Source organism: Melospiza melodia, chromosome Z (genome assembly GCF_035770615.1).
Source record: "Melospiza melodia melodia isolate bMelMel2 chromosome Z, bMelMel2.pri, whole genome shotgun sequence".
Taxonomy (NCBI): Eukaryota; Metazoa; Chordata; class Aves; order Passeriformes; family Passerellidae; genus Melospiza; species Melospiza melodia.
The window spans coordinates 33,464,285-33,479,488 of NC_086226.1; the positions used below are offsets into that span (position 1 = coordinate 33,464,285).

Genomic DNA, 15,204 nt, shown 5'->3' on the forward strand with positions numbered 1-15,204 from the left:
CCCTTTAAGGCAATATATAATTCATGGTGTCTGGAGACTCTTTTTCCTCCAATTACTAGTCTCTGCTCAGGAGGAAGGTACTGGCAGTCAGTCAGGACTTCTGCACCACAAGAACAATAACCCCAAGAGACAGCAGTGGCCACCCCATGACATAGTGACTTACTGGGAAAACTCTGGTCTTGGTATCTAAGTTTGGACCAGTAAAAATAAGTGAAGTATATCTGTTACCTGGAAGATTGAGGAAAACAGAAGCAATGTTTTCTGCCACTGACGCAGCAAAGACCTTTTTAACTGTTGCACAATTATTCCCAAACCCATGACAATATGAACTGCAATGATCCCAGATGTAAATAAGTAACCAAGGAGCTTTTGAGAGGAAGAGAAGCATGTTTATGGATTGATTGCATGCTACAGTACCAGATCATGCTATCATACAGATAGCAAACATTCCCTAAATGCTACCTCATGAGGTCAGTTTTACTGCTGAGGACACAGGGTGGGAGCCAGAGGATCTCCTGGCATGACAGTGCATCATAGCCTCACGTCCAATGGTGCACCCAAGGTAACGCCTCTCCTCGTTTTGCCACTGCAGGACAGAAAGTGTATGCTGTGTTCCCACAAATGGGATTTCGGAGAACAGAACAGGTCTGTGAGCACAGGTTGCCCCCATTTATCTCTGCACAGCGCTAACCCTGTTTACCTTTAAAAGCTCACAGTCTCAAAGGTCCAAATTCTTCAGTGCAACTCTAACTGCTTTGCAAAACAAAGCAGCCTTCGTCTGTTTTATTGAGCTTCTTAACATTTTTCCTTATGTAATGCAAAACTCAGGTAATCCACAGACATGAAAGTAATGCCTTTGCCATTTGAATATTTCACATTGTTGGGAGGGGAGCATCTGAGGCAAATGGGCCATGGTTAAACATCTCCTGCTCTTAAGAGATATTTGCTTCTTACAACTTTCTTCAGGCAGCTTCAAAGAGTGCTAATATCTTGGACTTGTGCAAGTTAGAACAAGGAATGGAGGGTGGGAAAGTGAATTGCTTCCACCATTTTACCGAAGCTCAACTTAACTGTGGGACAGAAGGGTTAAACTCTTGAGTGCCAAATCTGCACCACCCAGATCATTCCAGCATGCTTTCCACTCAAAGCTACTTTAGGCAAATATATTTTCATTTCCAAATGTTTTTACTGGATTTGGGCAGCAACTAAAGATTAATGCTGCTGAGTTGAAATAGACAATAAAATACCATTCACTCTGCAGCTGGTGTAGCTTTTTGCATTCATTAGTCACATTTCTACTATGTTTGACTGTGCTATTACTATTTTCTTTCATTCTTTTTCTAGCAGCTACCTACAGTTACACCTGATGACAGTTATTGTTTCCACTGTTGCTTTTCTAGTGCAGTGTCCAAAAAGGCATTTTGCTTTGCTATATGTAATAAAACATAAACAAAATAAAAGAGCGCAGAAAGGATCTGCCCACTAAAATAACAACAACAACATGTCCCTGACAAAAGAGTAGAAGTGAAAACCTACCATCCAGGAATTCCAAAGATGACCCTAGATGACCCTAGATCAGATACATCATACACAGAAAATTAGTATCTGTATATATCTATTTCTTATTCCAGAAGACAGGAAGCAAAAATTTCAGCCATTATGAAAAACACATAATACACTCTATAAACAGTTTTGTTGTTGCAGTATTTGTTAACAAGAAACTTTTGCTATCTCGAGATTTAAATTCTTTATTGGAAGACAGCACTTATTTCACACTGAAGATTAAAGGTTTTCTATCATAATGACCTGCAGCTGAAGTCAAGGACTATTCAGGAGGAATAGTCCTTGACTATCCTAGTCTTCCTCTAGGATTCAAAAAAAAGAAAGCTGAGGTCCCTCAGGCCTATAATGCTGTTATTATTACTGTCCTTTCCCATCTTCTCTGAGAGACAAGACGTGGCAACCAGGAACTCCTCTGGAGTCCTAAATCTGTATTTGATAACTATGGAGGAGAATGTCAGTGTTGAGAAGACTAGATCTTCTTTATTTAACTTCAAACTTGATCATCTTTTCCTTTGCAGTATCTGCAGAGCAATTCCTAATACCAGAAAAAGAAGGACGCTTGTAGTCCTAGAAGCATCAAGAGAGCAAAGTAAAAGGGTGAAGGAACACATGGGCACAACACTGCCATACTCCATGCTCAGAATCCTCTAGGACTGATGGGTTCTTGTGCAGCTCACAGAACAATGGCATTCTTTTCCTTGAGGCACTTGTGTTTAAACAAGCCTTACCTTTTAGTCCTTTATTGTTCAATCATTATACTGAAGGATATTTTCACCATTTTCTATTAAATTTCTGACTGAAGTGCTTCAGTTGATACTCAGGGCTGTTCATAGATAATACAAGACATCCCTGAATCATGGGAAGAGGTGAGGTTTGATGTCTCTCCCTTCATGAGACATTCAGTCAGCTCAAATCTTTCTGCCTAAACCAAAAATACCTAAGAGCCTTTAAATGAAACTTTATCACTTATACTACTGAAATCCAAGACATTTACATACTTGCAGTAGGGACTCTTCAAGATGAAATAAAATTAATTTAATCTTCCCAAGAGAAACTCAGACAAAATAGAGTCCAGATTCAATCTAGTCCCCAAACAATTAAAAAATCCAAATCCTCGTACTGGCACAAACCATGAAGAAAGAAAAGAGTACTATTAAAAAAAAAGAGAGAAAAGCATCACAGTTGTATTAGCTTTGTGGTCTACTGTAGCTTTTCTTTTAATACTTTTTGCAATGTTGGGAAATGCAGTGTAATGTCATTTCACAGGTGTAATTTAATATCCAAATTCAAAGACTCAAAATATGTACAGTCCTCAGACCCATATTTTCAGGTTTAAGTATAGGCTTAGTACTAAAGCCTTACAGTGTTAGAGCTTAGATAATCTCCTTCAGGTCAGAACAGATGCCTGTGTCATTAAATAGGTCTTCTAAGCTCAGCACTAGATTACTTCTTGGATCTGCTGGGGAACTTGTCTTCTGAGACTCCTTTGAGCACCTGAATGTGCTTTTTATCAGATGATGCTATGTAAGCCCTCTTCATAAAACTTACCTTACAATCATGGACAAGTTTCTAAGCATAGCTTGTGTGTCCAAATATTTGAATACAATTTTAGAAAGAACCAATGCAAAGGAGAGAATAGAATAGAATAGAATAGAATAGAATAGAATAGAATAGAATAGAATAGAATAGAATAGAATAGAATAGAATAGGTCAGTTGGAAGGGACCTGCAAGGATCACCCAGTTCAAATTTGTGACCACTTCAGGCTGACCAAAACTTGTAGTGTATTATTAATCGCATTGTCCAAATGTCTCTTAAGCATTGACAAGCTGGGGGCATTGGCCACCTTTCTAGGAAGCCTGTTCCAGTGCTTGACTACCTTCTTAAACCGTGGGGCACAGAACTGCACTGAGCCCTGCAGGTGAGGCTGCACAGCCCTGAACACAGGGACAATCCCCTCTCCTGCGGCTGGCAGTGCCACGCTCCAGGCTCCCGGGAGGCCGTGTGCCCTCCGGGCTGCCAGGGCACGCTGTGGGCTCTGTCCCCTCTCCTGTGGCTGGCAGTGCCACGCTCCAGGCTCCCGGGATGCCGTGTGCCCTCCGGGCTGCCAGGGCACGCTGTGGGCTCTGTCCCCTCTCCTGTGGCTGGCAGTGCCACGCTCCAGGCTCCCGGGATGCCGTGTGCCCTCCGGGCTGCCAGGGCACGCTGTGGGCTCTGTCCCCTCTCCTGTGGCTGGCAGTGCCACGCTCCAGGCTCCCGGGATGCCGTGTGCCCTCCGGGCTGCCAGGGCACGCTGTGGGCTCTGTCCCCTCTCCTGTGGCTGGCAGTGCCACGCTCCAGGCTCCCGGGATGCCGTGTGCCCTCCGGGCTGCCAGGGCACGCTGTGGGCTCTGTCCCCTCTCCTGTGGCTGGCAGTGCCACGCTCCAGGCTCCCGGGATGCCGTGTGCCCTCCGGGCTGCCAGGGCACGCTGTGGGCTCTGTCCCCTCTCCTGTGGCTGGCAGTGCCACGCTCCAGGCTCCCGGGATGCCGTGTGCCCTCTGGGCTGCCAGGGCACGCTGTGGGCTTGCCCTGAGCCTGATGTTGAAAACTACTTCCCATGATAGTTTCCATGACACTTCCATAGGTAAGCTCATTATCACCTCCTAAGGTCTTTCACTGGCATCTTGCAAATGGAGGAAATGAGCAATGGGTATACCACAACCTCTGGAAATCTTCAGATCAAAACCTCCAATAATCATGGCCATTAATGTCTTTCGACATAATGCTGTTTAATAATGATATCTTTGGAGATTATCAGAATTAATTGGTCCTTATGGGGAAGATAATGGATCAAACCCAAAAAAAGGACATGATAAGTACTCAAAATCTACATAGGCATTACTCAAAAATCAAAGTGTTAAGGAGCCTGCAGCAGAAGCCATGTGTATAGAAAGACATAGCCATTAAAATAAACACATATATGTTTAAATAGCTATATCATTATTTTGTTCCAAAGCAGAGAAAAAGTCAAGCAAATAATTTTTTTCCTTTCTAATTTCCTGTGGGAACTGTCTGCACACATTTTTTTCCAGTAAACTGAAAATAAAACTGATGTGAATATTCCAGGTGTGCAGCAAGGGGTCAGCTTTTCTGTCTTCCAGTCATAATATTGTGTTTTCCAAATACTTCAAAGATCTTTGAATATTACGTGTTTTTTTAAAAACGGGATTTTTGACAGAATATCAAGGGAAATTTCCATTGCATTGTTCTGTACACAGGAGTTCAGAAAGCATTCAAAGTGAAATGGTTTTAAAGTGCACCCAGGAAACGGTGGTGTGGGCATTGTTTGAAAGGAATACATTCTGCCCCTGCTGAGTCAGTACTGTCTGACTGCTTCTAAGAGCCTCTCTGTCCCCAAATTCACCTGGCTGGGGAAAACAATTACAGCACAGCTGCCTTACTAAAACAGAGTGGGAAGTGTTACCTTGCTCCCTCTGGCTCCAGCCATAGCCAAGAATTGTGGAGCAAACTAAACTTTTTCCAATTCTTGTTCCCCCCCCGCCTTTTCCAAAAAAGATAAAATTGCCAGGTTACAATCTATGTCACAGTAGTGAATCAGGCTTCCCAACTCAACATCCAAATGTTTTATTTGCTTCCAGCCAAACAAAGATCTTTGGAGTAGATAAGGTTTTCTATGAAAATAACTAATCAATAGTCAAAAGAGAAAATCAAGGTTCAACAAATACCAGGAAAATGAGGAAATAATGTGTCACATTATAAACCCATTATGTGCCAAAAATCTGTTGGGAAAGCAGTAGGCCCTATAGAACTGGAAATAAAGCAGAGAAGATCATGAAGGCCATCTAGAAAAGTTCTAAAATCTTCAGGCACAGAATGAGTAGAAAGACTATTTAGCCTACCACAGAGATGGCAGGTAAGAGAAGGGGTGTCAACAAAAGGACATAATAGAAATCTAGGAAACAATGGGTAGAAGGGAGAAGATTGACTGTTCCTTACCTTTTTACAGAAAAGATTTGAATAAAATGAAAATGCAAGGTGATAGACTCAAAGCAAACAAGATGTCATTGTTCAGCAATGGACAGTCTCTAGCATAGAACTTTGTAAGTACCCCATACTCACGATGGTTTAGAGTGAATTTAGGCAAATTCAAGGAAGAAAAATGATGCCTAGTTGCCTCCACCCACATGATGAATGCTTCTGTTGCCTAAGGGAATTCCTGGTCAAAATTCCTTGAATCTAGAACACAGCCCTTGAAACGAATTTTCTTGCAGTTTCCCTGCTCTCATAATATTGCTTGGTACTCTCTAGTGGCCACCTGCAGCGACAAGTTCAGAGAAGAGAGGAACTTTCTTGTATGTTCTATTGAGCTAGCACAAATTCAGTATTCATGTTTTCTTTCAAACTGGCATAAACAAATATAGGGTGCTGTAAAATGGTAGAAAAGAGTTATTCTGGTCCACAGGTAACTTCTAGTTTTTCAACAGTGGCAATATGATTACAGCCTGATTTGATGCCTCTAAAATACATTGACATTCATTCTATAACTTTCAAAGGGATCCTAATTTATGCATTTATCCCATTATAGTCAGAAACACCATGTAAGTAAACACATGAAATAGATTTATGTTGGCATTCAGTTCTCTGGCCTGCAGCCTCTGAAAGTTCAGAGGAACAAAATAAAGTTTTGTCTCAAGCTGTCTCAAAAAGGGAAATGGTTGTTGGATAGTCCTGTACCATTTTTCACCTTGCAATGTTTTCAGCTCATTACTTAACCACAAACAATCCAGAAAGTGAACTTTGTTCTGTATTATCACACTGGAGTTTTCCCATGTGCAGCCAAAGCAAGCGCTAGGATCCCAAAGGCTGACTGCATATTGATTTTACAAAAGGCTGCACATACTTCTGAGTGCACCAATGACAGCTTTTACTATTAACACACCTCACTGTCCAACAAAGTTAAAAATAAAACCTTATTCACCTTTCAGCTGAAGGACTTCTCCACTTCTGACTTTCTGATTAACCAGCTCACCTCCAGATGTTTGCAAGTTACATACACAGTATCTCATAAATAACAGGTCATTTTAAGGTAATTTTTTTTCCTTTCAGAAGCAATTTGCTGAGTCACTTATACCCATCTCTCTGAATAAAAGAATAATGGATTACATAGATCTCTCTAGATACTTAGGCTTTTGTAATTATACTCTTTGTTACACAGCTGATAGAGGACAGCAATTTTCTTCCCCACACTTACTTGTCTACAACTGAAAACATTCTGTAGTAATTATTCAGGCTGTAGTAATTATTATTATTATCATTTAAAAAGTCTCACATAATGCAGCTATGCAGGGAACTTGTGTCCTCTTTTGTCCCAATAAACTATCCCTTTTAACATGAATAACTGTGACTTCACTGGATGAGGCACAAACACGTACCATTCCTAGTGTGCAACTGTATTTGTCTTTCTGCTTTGCATCTGCACAGTGCCTATTTGAACCTGGATGACAGTTCATGAGGAAAGTGAAGTCCTTTATGTTATTGCAATAAAAGATAAGCACAGCTCATCAGTCCCTAAACATCAGAAAGAAAAGCAGAATTCTGAGTAATTTTCACCACAAAAACAATTTCTTCTTCAATGATACAAGTAATTTAGCTAATAGTTTTTAGCTGTTATCCATACTTGCTTAATCTCTGTCTGTTTTTCCCAGCTGTATAGGACAGGCATGAGAACAGCACAGGATAATATATATATATTTTAGGAAGCTAAACACACCTTGCAACACTTGATGTTCCCAAGACACCACTTGGTATGTGGTCAAGTTACAGATTATTTAGCTGTCCTAAGAATTTCCCTGACCTGTGATAACTGTGGCTAAAGTTTATCTCTAATTTCCTGCCCCATTCCTCTCATCGACCCCAGCTCCTGGTTACACTTTCAGCACTAAAGTCAAGCCTCACTGTGTCACAGCTTGGGAACTTTGAGACAGCTTCTGCCCTGTCCTTGAGGCTGGCTGCTTCCTGCCTTTTCTTCTCTCATGTCTTGCATGAGTTGAATGAATCCAAACACTGATTGTCTAAGTGCTGTTAACTTAGAGACAGCTTTACTACTCTAGACTAAGCCCCTTTTAGTGAGACAAAATATAGCAGAGAACTCCAAAACTACCCTAATTTAGTTACTTCAGTTGCACTCCATTTACTTCACTAGAAAATCTGTCTATCATTTCACCTCTACTCCATGTGTTTTTTGTGATTGCATAGGCTAAAGCATTCATTAAGTATTCAGTTAATATGCATTGTCTGCCAGCTGTCCCTGAGAATTTATTTGCCATCCCACAGGGCTGCTCTGAGCTCTCCAGCCCCCCTTTCAAAGCGTCACCCTTGCACTGAATTGTGTTGCAATCAACTAAGGGCAGACTGTCAGTTCATAAACATTCCAGTTTCAAAGAACCAGATTTTTTTTTCTTTATGGAAAGGAACCTGAAGCCGGTAAATCTGGTACTGAATTGGAAGGCATGGCAGAGTGCATGCCCTTTTGGAAGTGGAGGGAGGCAATGGCACCACAGGGGATTTACACTCTCTCATCTAGTCAGGCACAGCCTTGCCCTACAAACTTGGCCATGCTGGCTTCTCACACCACATCTAGCATCCTTAGCCAAGTCCAGCTGCACAGCCTGTCTTGTTTCTAGATGTTTTACCAAGCAACTTTTGAATGAAAGATACTGTGCAAGCATGGCAGTTCTACACATTTAAAATCCAGACTCAGTTGCAGTCTACACATGTAGATTGTCTTGTGTCCTGAAGAACTGGTGACTACATGCAGGCCCAAGTACACAACTTTAACTATATGAAATCAAGGACTTGGGCACACTGTATAGAGACAGAGAATTAACAGAAGATTTGTAGTGAGATGTAGAAGGCAAAACTAACGTTCCAGATTCATTGAATTCAAATTATGAGTATTTTAGGCTGTGATTTTTCACAGGTGCTCATGTGAGCATGGCATCTGAATCCAGTTAGAATTCAGTACAACTAAAAATATTAATTTACATAGGCCTTTTTAAAGATCCCAGGATCCACAGGCTTTTTTTTACCAACAGCAATATTTTCTATGCTAGTTTTGACTAGTATTTGAATCATGATCTTCCTAGACTCCTCATTCTTGTCTAGCTCAAGAAAACTGTCCAAAACCATATAACACACAGGCTGCCTTATACAGTTAAAAATGCAATGAGCCTCTTTACTGCAGAAAGCCCTACCTGTAGAGAAGCAGATTTTTCTAGGGTAAAGGAGCAAGAAGCCCAGCAAAAAAAAGCTGTAAGCCCTGAAGTCGTAACTTTCACAGTGTTGGCATGTGTCTTATTTATATACAAAATAGCTGTTTTATGTGCCAATCAGGTCTTTGAAAGAAAAGGCAAGCTGTCTTTTATCAAGGAGAGGAAAAATTTGACTCACTCTTTGTAGTAGAAGAAGAGACATGAAGGACACAAATAAACAGGGTGGTAGGTGAAAAACTACATAAACAGTTCTCTCAAAAAAATCTCTTGAAGAGGATGCACACCCACGGATGTGGACCTTGGAGTAAGGCAACTGATGGGAGGCGAAGCTAACCCATAAATGGCTACATGCACAATGTAGCTCAGAGTCATTGTTCATTATAACTGCACCAGTTCCTTTCCTAATTGTTGGGAGCTGTAACAGACTCTTGTTCACATGTGAATCCTGTCCCTCCCTTATTTTATTTTCCACAGAAAATAAAAGTTTCACATTTCCTCTGTTTTTCTGCATCCTTAACAGAAACCTATTTAGTAGGAGTAGACAGCAACATATATTTTTCTTTGAAAGAGATTATGAGATTAGAAAATTTGCAACTACTCCCATTCAAATATGAAATTTGGATGTCTCCAATCCAACCTCCTTGCAGAGCATGTCTGTTTGCTTCACAGACAAAAGAGACTAAAGCATTATCTAAGGATTATGTTTATACACATTAAATACTTGAAGCACATCTCATTCCTGAGTCACATCATACAAGTAAAATTTTATTGGCCAATTAGAAAATCAGAGTGTAATATCACTTGGCTACAGCTGCCTCTGGGTAGATAGATAGAGATATCAGCAAATTATTTTGCATAAATCTGGGCTGCACAAAAAATAAGGGAACCTCATGGAAAGTACCGAGATAATTTCTCTAGGAACATGTTGGCAAATTTTGTTTTCAAATTGACTAAAATTGTTTTTAAACATCTTATTTATTTTTCTCACTTTTTTTTTCCTCTGAGTTTTGGTTTGATTTGGTTAATTTGGGTTTTTGTTTTGTTTTTTGGCACTTGTTTTTTTGGGGCTTTTTTAGGTTTTTGGGGTTTTTTTTGGTTTTTTGTTTGGAGGTTTTTTGGGGGGGCAGAGGGAGGGGATATTAGCTCTAAATAATACCTGGAAAATAGTCCCTGCTCATTTTATTAGGCAGACAGTTTTCAGGCACTTCCAAGAGCAAGACAGCTTTGGTATCAGTACGCAGTCTTAGCCTATTAGTTTGCTGAAGGTTTGCAAAACCATTTGTGCTCAAGTACAAATATATTCAGGGTGACTCAGCTGTGAATTTCCACAGCAAGTATTGGATTTACATGCAAATTTGGAAGCTTGTGTAAATAGTCAATGAGCCCAGGAACTGAGGAAGAATAGAGGGGGATGGTTGCATATTTGACCAAAACCCATGTATCATGAATTCTGCCCGAGTCACACAGTCAGTGGGAGTTGAGCCAGTGGCACTGGCAGCATGTATCTCTTCAAGAAAGCAAACATCTTACTGTGTCCCCACACTAGCAAACTTACATAAGCAGGCAAGATGTGGTGTTTATTCCAGCAATGTGTCATACATCCTGACTTTAAAATAAGACTGAAAAGAACTTTCAGAGAAATTAGTTTTGCATACTAGACCCACATATTGTGCTCATTTTAACTAGTGTATTATTTACTTCTAATATATTTACATAGTATCTTTTTGGTTGCTCCTCTCTGCTGGTGAGCACAGTTAAATAAAAAAAATAGGCAGTGACCTCATTTTGTCTTGCAGAAGAAAACTACCAGCTAACCATGACTATTATCCTTGAACAGGACCCAATAACAAGCATTGTAAAATATCAAACATTGTAAATTTCTATAACAAGCAATCTTGTCTTTCAAGATTTTGAAGCCATTCATGGACACAGAAAATACAAACTCCATGTGGGGAAGTACCATGGAGTATGTCTAATTTACATCCCCCACTATCCTGAAAGCAGCTTCCTATGTTAGGAGCACATCTGCTCACAGAATAAAGACAAGTCCACCAATTAGTGGTAACGCGCACATAAGATGTGCGTCTTGCACCCATTCAGTAGCTACAGATGAATGGTATGCATTCAGGGGGGCTGCAAGAAGGAGTCTGCAGCTAAGTGTAGCCCTCAGGATCTCAGTGGCACACATAGGAAAGGTCAAGTTCCCTGCTGTTTACTCAATACTTTCATCTAGCTGTGCTCCATTTTCAGTAAGTAAAGGTGGGAGATTAAAAAAGAAAACACAAAAAGAATGAGGAGAAAGAGACAGAAGGATGATTGCATGCTGTAAACAATCTCCAGAGGACACAGGGTTAATTTACTTCTATTTTGTGCAATTTTGGTGAATCCATATCCCCAAGAAGTGGTTTTTTTAATTGAATCTGAAGAAAGAGAAAGACTATATCAATAAAAAGCTTTAAAACTGTGTTCAGCTTCTTGCCTCTTGGTTGCAGAAGCCAGAACTTGGAAAAAGTAGTACTTGTTTTCTTGGAATGCTTCTATTAAGGATGCAAGAAAATTGAGGTAATGTGAAATCTCCATAGGAAATTAAATAAAGAAGTGACAGGACTAATTTTTAAACAAGACTTTGTTACAGTTCACAACAATTATGAAAGAAATGAGTAACCTTGAGATTAGCTCAGTTGGTCAGAGCTTGGTGCTAAAAAGCACCTTAGGCTGCTGATTCAATCCCTGTATGGGTAATTTACTTGTATTTGGATTTTATGATCCCTGTTGGTCCCTATCAGCTCCAAATATTCTGTTATTCTGTAATACAATGATAATGAACAATAACTCTAAGTTGCACTATGCATGTGAGCCAGGTGCACCTTTCATTACCCTCAATCCCTGCTGGCTTTGGTGCTGAAGGGTTAGAACCAGATGCTCTTTTTTCCCACAGCCATGGACCCTTCCTGGGTGAAGCCTGTGAAGGAAAATTCAACTCACATTCACGCCTTTCCTTCACAGCACATCTCTATCCTGTTTTCAAAACTCTAATTCTGAGGAGCTGGACATCATCATCACAATTGCTATTGCTGATGATATTCAGTGTCACTGTCACTGTCATTTTGTAAGGAAGGCTTGCTTTTCTTTCTGGTGTTCCATGATGCAAAAAAGCCTTCTGAACAAACCTGAAAACAGCACAGTTTTACAGAGAGGATGTGGGGGCATGTGAGAACAATTGAGAGGATTCCTCCAGCAGAATCCCCTCAGGGTCATCTTTACAACCTGCATTTTTAGCTGAAAAAACAAAAGTAAATAGGAAAAACTCACAACCCTCCCCCTGGAAAAGAAAACCAAAACCTTCTACCAAAACCAAAACAAAAACTGAAAACTGAAAGAGGAACTAAAGAATCTGAAATAGTTTAGAGAAGGAAAACAGAATATACTCTTCCTTAGCAAAGAGTAAAACCAAAGAGTCAGGATTTCTTCCTTACATACAGCTGTCAAGATAAAAATTCTGATGCAATACCTAGCAGATATTATTTCAGGGTATGAACTGCAAAAAGTTTTGATAGCTGTGAGTTTCTTGTGAAAGATTGAAGTTCATGTTACTATGAAGTGTGCCTGTCGCAAGGCCTGATTCACCCTTGGTGCAGCTCTAAACTCATCCTGATGAAGAGGCTTTGGTATTTGCCAGCTCTGTCTGTGGCATGGCTGAATTGTCTTCCCATGCTGAAAGATGGTATTTTTACATGGATTGCTCTTACAGAGAGATAAACTCAGGTGGAAGACCAAGCCCATGGAGCTTTGCACTGTTTTTTGGGGGTTTTTTTAGCTTAACCATGGCATAGCTTTGCCATGGTTGTTTTGTTTTCTTAAATAGAACTCTAGAAATCTACATTAATCCCCCACAAAGGCACATGACAGTGAAGCATGTGTATGTAGCCTCTCAGTTTTGAACAGTGCTCAGATGTAATAATACAGCCTATGCTGACTTTAGTAGAAGTATAGAAACAGATTGTTTCTATACAATTGTCAGAGTTCAGGACCTCTTCTGTGTTGGCCATATCTCAAATTTTTTTCTTAAGAAGCTGTATTAAATCTTTAAGAGTAATTTTTATTATACTGTAGAAGTTTCCAGTTTGGTCACCTATGTCAGGTAATGTGGTGATGATAACACAGAGAAATCAAACTCTATTTATAGCAGACATGGCTTTAACAATGTTACTGGCTTCAGGCATTTAATTCAGCCAGGCAACAGGAGGTGAATGTTGGCCTCAGATAGGCCTTATCTCACAATTAATTTAAATGGTCATTTACTTAATCTTTCAGTAATACACAAAAATGAAATATGACTGAGAAGATCATGCAACAGCAATTTAGTAAGTGTATTTATGAAGACAGAAACATCAGAAAGAAATACAGTTTGGACAATATAGGTGAGAGGTTCTCTAAAGTGTTATCTAAATGTGCATTCCTAGTTACCATAAGTGTGAAGAGGCTTGGGATGAAAAGGAGCAATGCCTTAATCCAAAGGTGATCGTAGTTCTAAAGGCAGGACTCTTTCATCAAGATATTTTGGAGTCAGCAGTCATACAATAAAAAAAAAATTATATCCTCAAAATATTAAAAACTAGCTTCTGATACAACAGCTATATACAAGCTTCTTGAGCAGATTTTCTCCATTTATTATGCTGAATAATATTTTCCTAAAATAGTGATCAGGCATAATTAACTTTCTCTTTCAACATATGAAAAACTTCAGTGATATTTATTATTCCTTGATTTCCCTTCAGGCCAATCACCCTCTGAACTAGAAGCAAAGAAAACACAAACGCCTTTATACCAAAAGGCGTTTATGTATCAAATGGCTTGAACCTATATGTTCTTATGAAGTTAAAGCCTTGGTTAACAAATGAATCAACCCAAAATCTACCTCAATGTGGTGCACAGGATAAGCAATAACAGCTAACCTTGAGATTACATAAATAAAATTTGATTTACTATAGGATCCACAGTAGAAGTAGTACACATCATGACTTCCCTCCTTTGCCTAGTAAAGCAAGTTTTCAGAAGCCCTAACAAAACAGATGCCAGCTTTAACTATGTATGCTAATGCACATTAACTTTGAAACATACAAGTTGAAGTAGAGTGGAGTAACTGTGTCAACAAAATGAAATTTAAGATTCTCTTGTAGGACTGATCTTATGTCCCTTTAATCAGAGGACACCTCTGGTATACTACTAATGCAAATGGTAAGCTATAAATTTGTGCTCTAAAACTCTGAACACAGAATGTAAGCTGCCTGAGTTTATATTAACCTTCAACTTTACTAGAGTAATTTTGGTTTCTTCAAAATGAGATTAGAGAAAATTAAGAACAGGATAATTTTTTCAGACTAATGAATCGAATCACAGGTGAGACCTCCAGTACCCAACAAAATTAAATTCTTCTTTTCAAAACAGAGGGTATCCAAGGCATCTATGAGGAGAGAATCTCCAGCTTCATCTAAGTCTCTACTAATGCAGTTTCTATGCAATGTCTTCCATGTCTTAGTGACCCTAATGTATGACTGAAATTGGTCAACACAGTCAGGACTGATCCATATAAATGAATGCCGTGTTCACATTTTTGGCAAGTCTCAGGGCTAAACAAACTGTACTAGCTGGTCACATGCAATTTTTTGCTTCCTTTATCCAGCATAACCTTTGTTATGCATCTATGATAGCACTATAGAGAAAATAATCTTCTTACCAGCTTCTATTTAAAATTAAATTCCATTCTGCCAAATAGTGTTACATGTCCAAGCAGTGCAGATCTGAACCTTCATTTTTGCAATATTTCCTGGCTATCTTTATTTAGTATGGAAGAAAAAAATTCAGAGCTCATCTAAGCATTTAATTGGCAGAAATGCAAAACATTTATGAGCAGTTTCAGAATATCAAATTTTCCTAAGACAAAACTTAAATAATTTGTTCCTCTTTCCAAAGTTTATTGCTTATTCTTTCATTTCATAATGAGGTTTTCAAACTGTAAGGTGCTTTATTTAATACAGTCTTTAATAAGATAAATTTTCCCTTCTAAATGAAGAGATCTATCTGTCTTACCCAGGAATATATATATAGTAGTATTTATTGTACATGTGTGTAACGCAGACACGGAACAATTATTTCACAGGAGCAGGAAAACAACATTATGCATGAACATCCTGGTTTTCAGTGCTTTGCCTTGGTGTTTATACAGATTGGCTACAAAAGTCTAGTATGTTCCATTTTCTTTATATTTTTAATATGGAAAACTGTTTATACTAATTTTATACCTTTGCTTGTGTGGATTGAAAGCTGTTTTGAGTTAGGTTTTCCCCTTTGGCTAAATTTCTATTCAGG

General features: G+C 39.3%; 1 long non-coding RNA gene across 2 annotated transcripts in view; it reads left to right on the plus strand.

The window, feature by feature from the left end:
- The first annotated feature begins 383 nt into the window (after positions 1 to 383).
- The window catches only part of LOC134432210 (uncharacterized), a 60,845-nt gene continuing 46,024 nt past the window's right edge, over positions 384 to 15,204 (plus strand). For both annotated transcript variants that reach the window (XR_010031261.1, XR_010031262.1), the window contains exon 1: positions 384 to 562. This is a non-coding gene — a long non-coding RNA (uncharacterized LOC134432210). The remainder of the gene's footprint in view (positions 563 to 15,204) is intronic.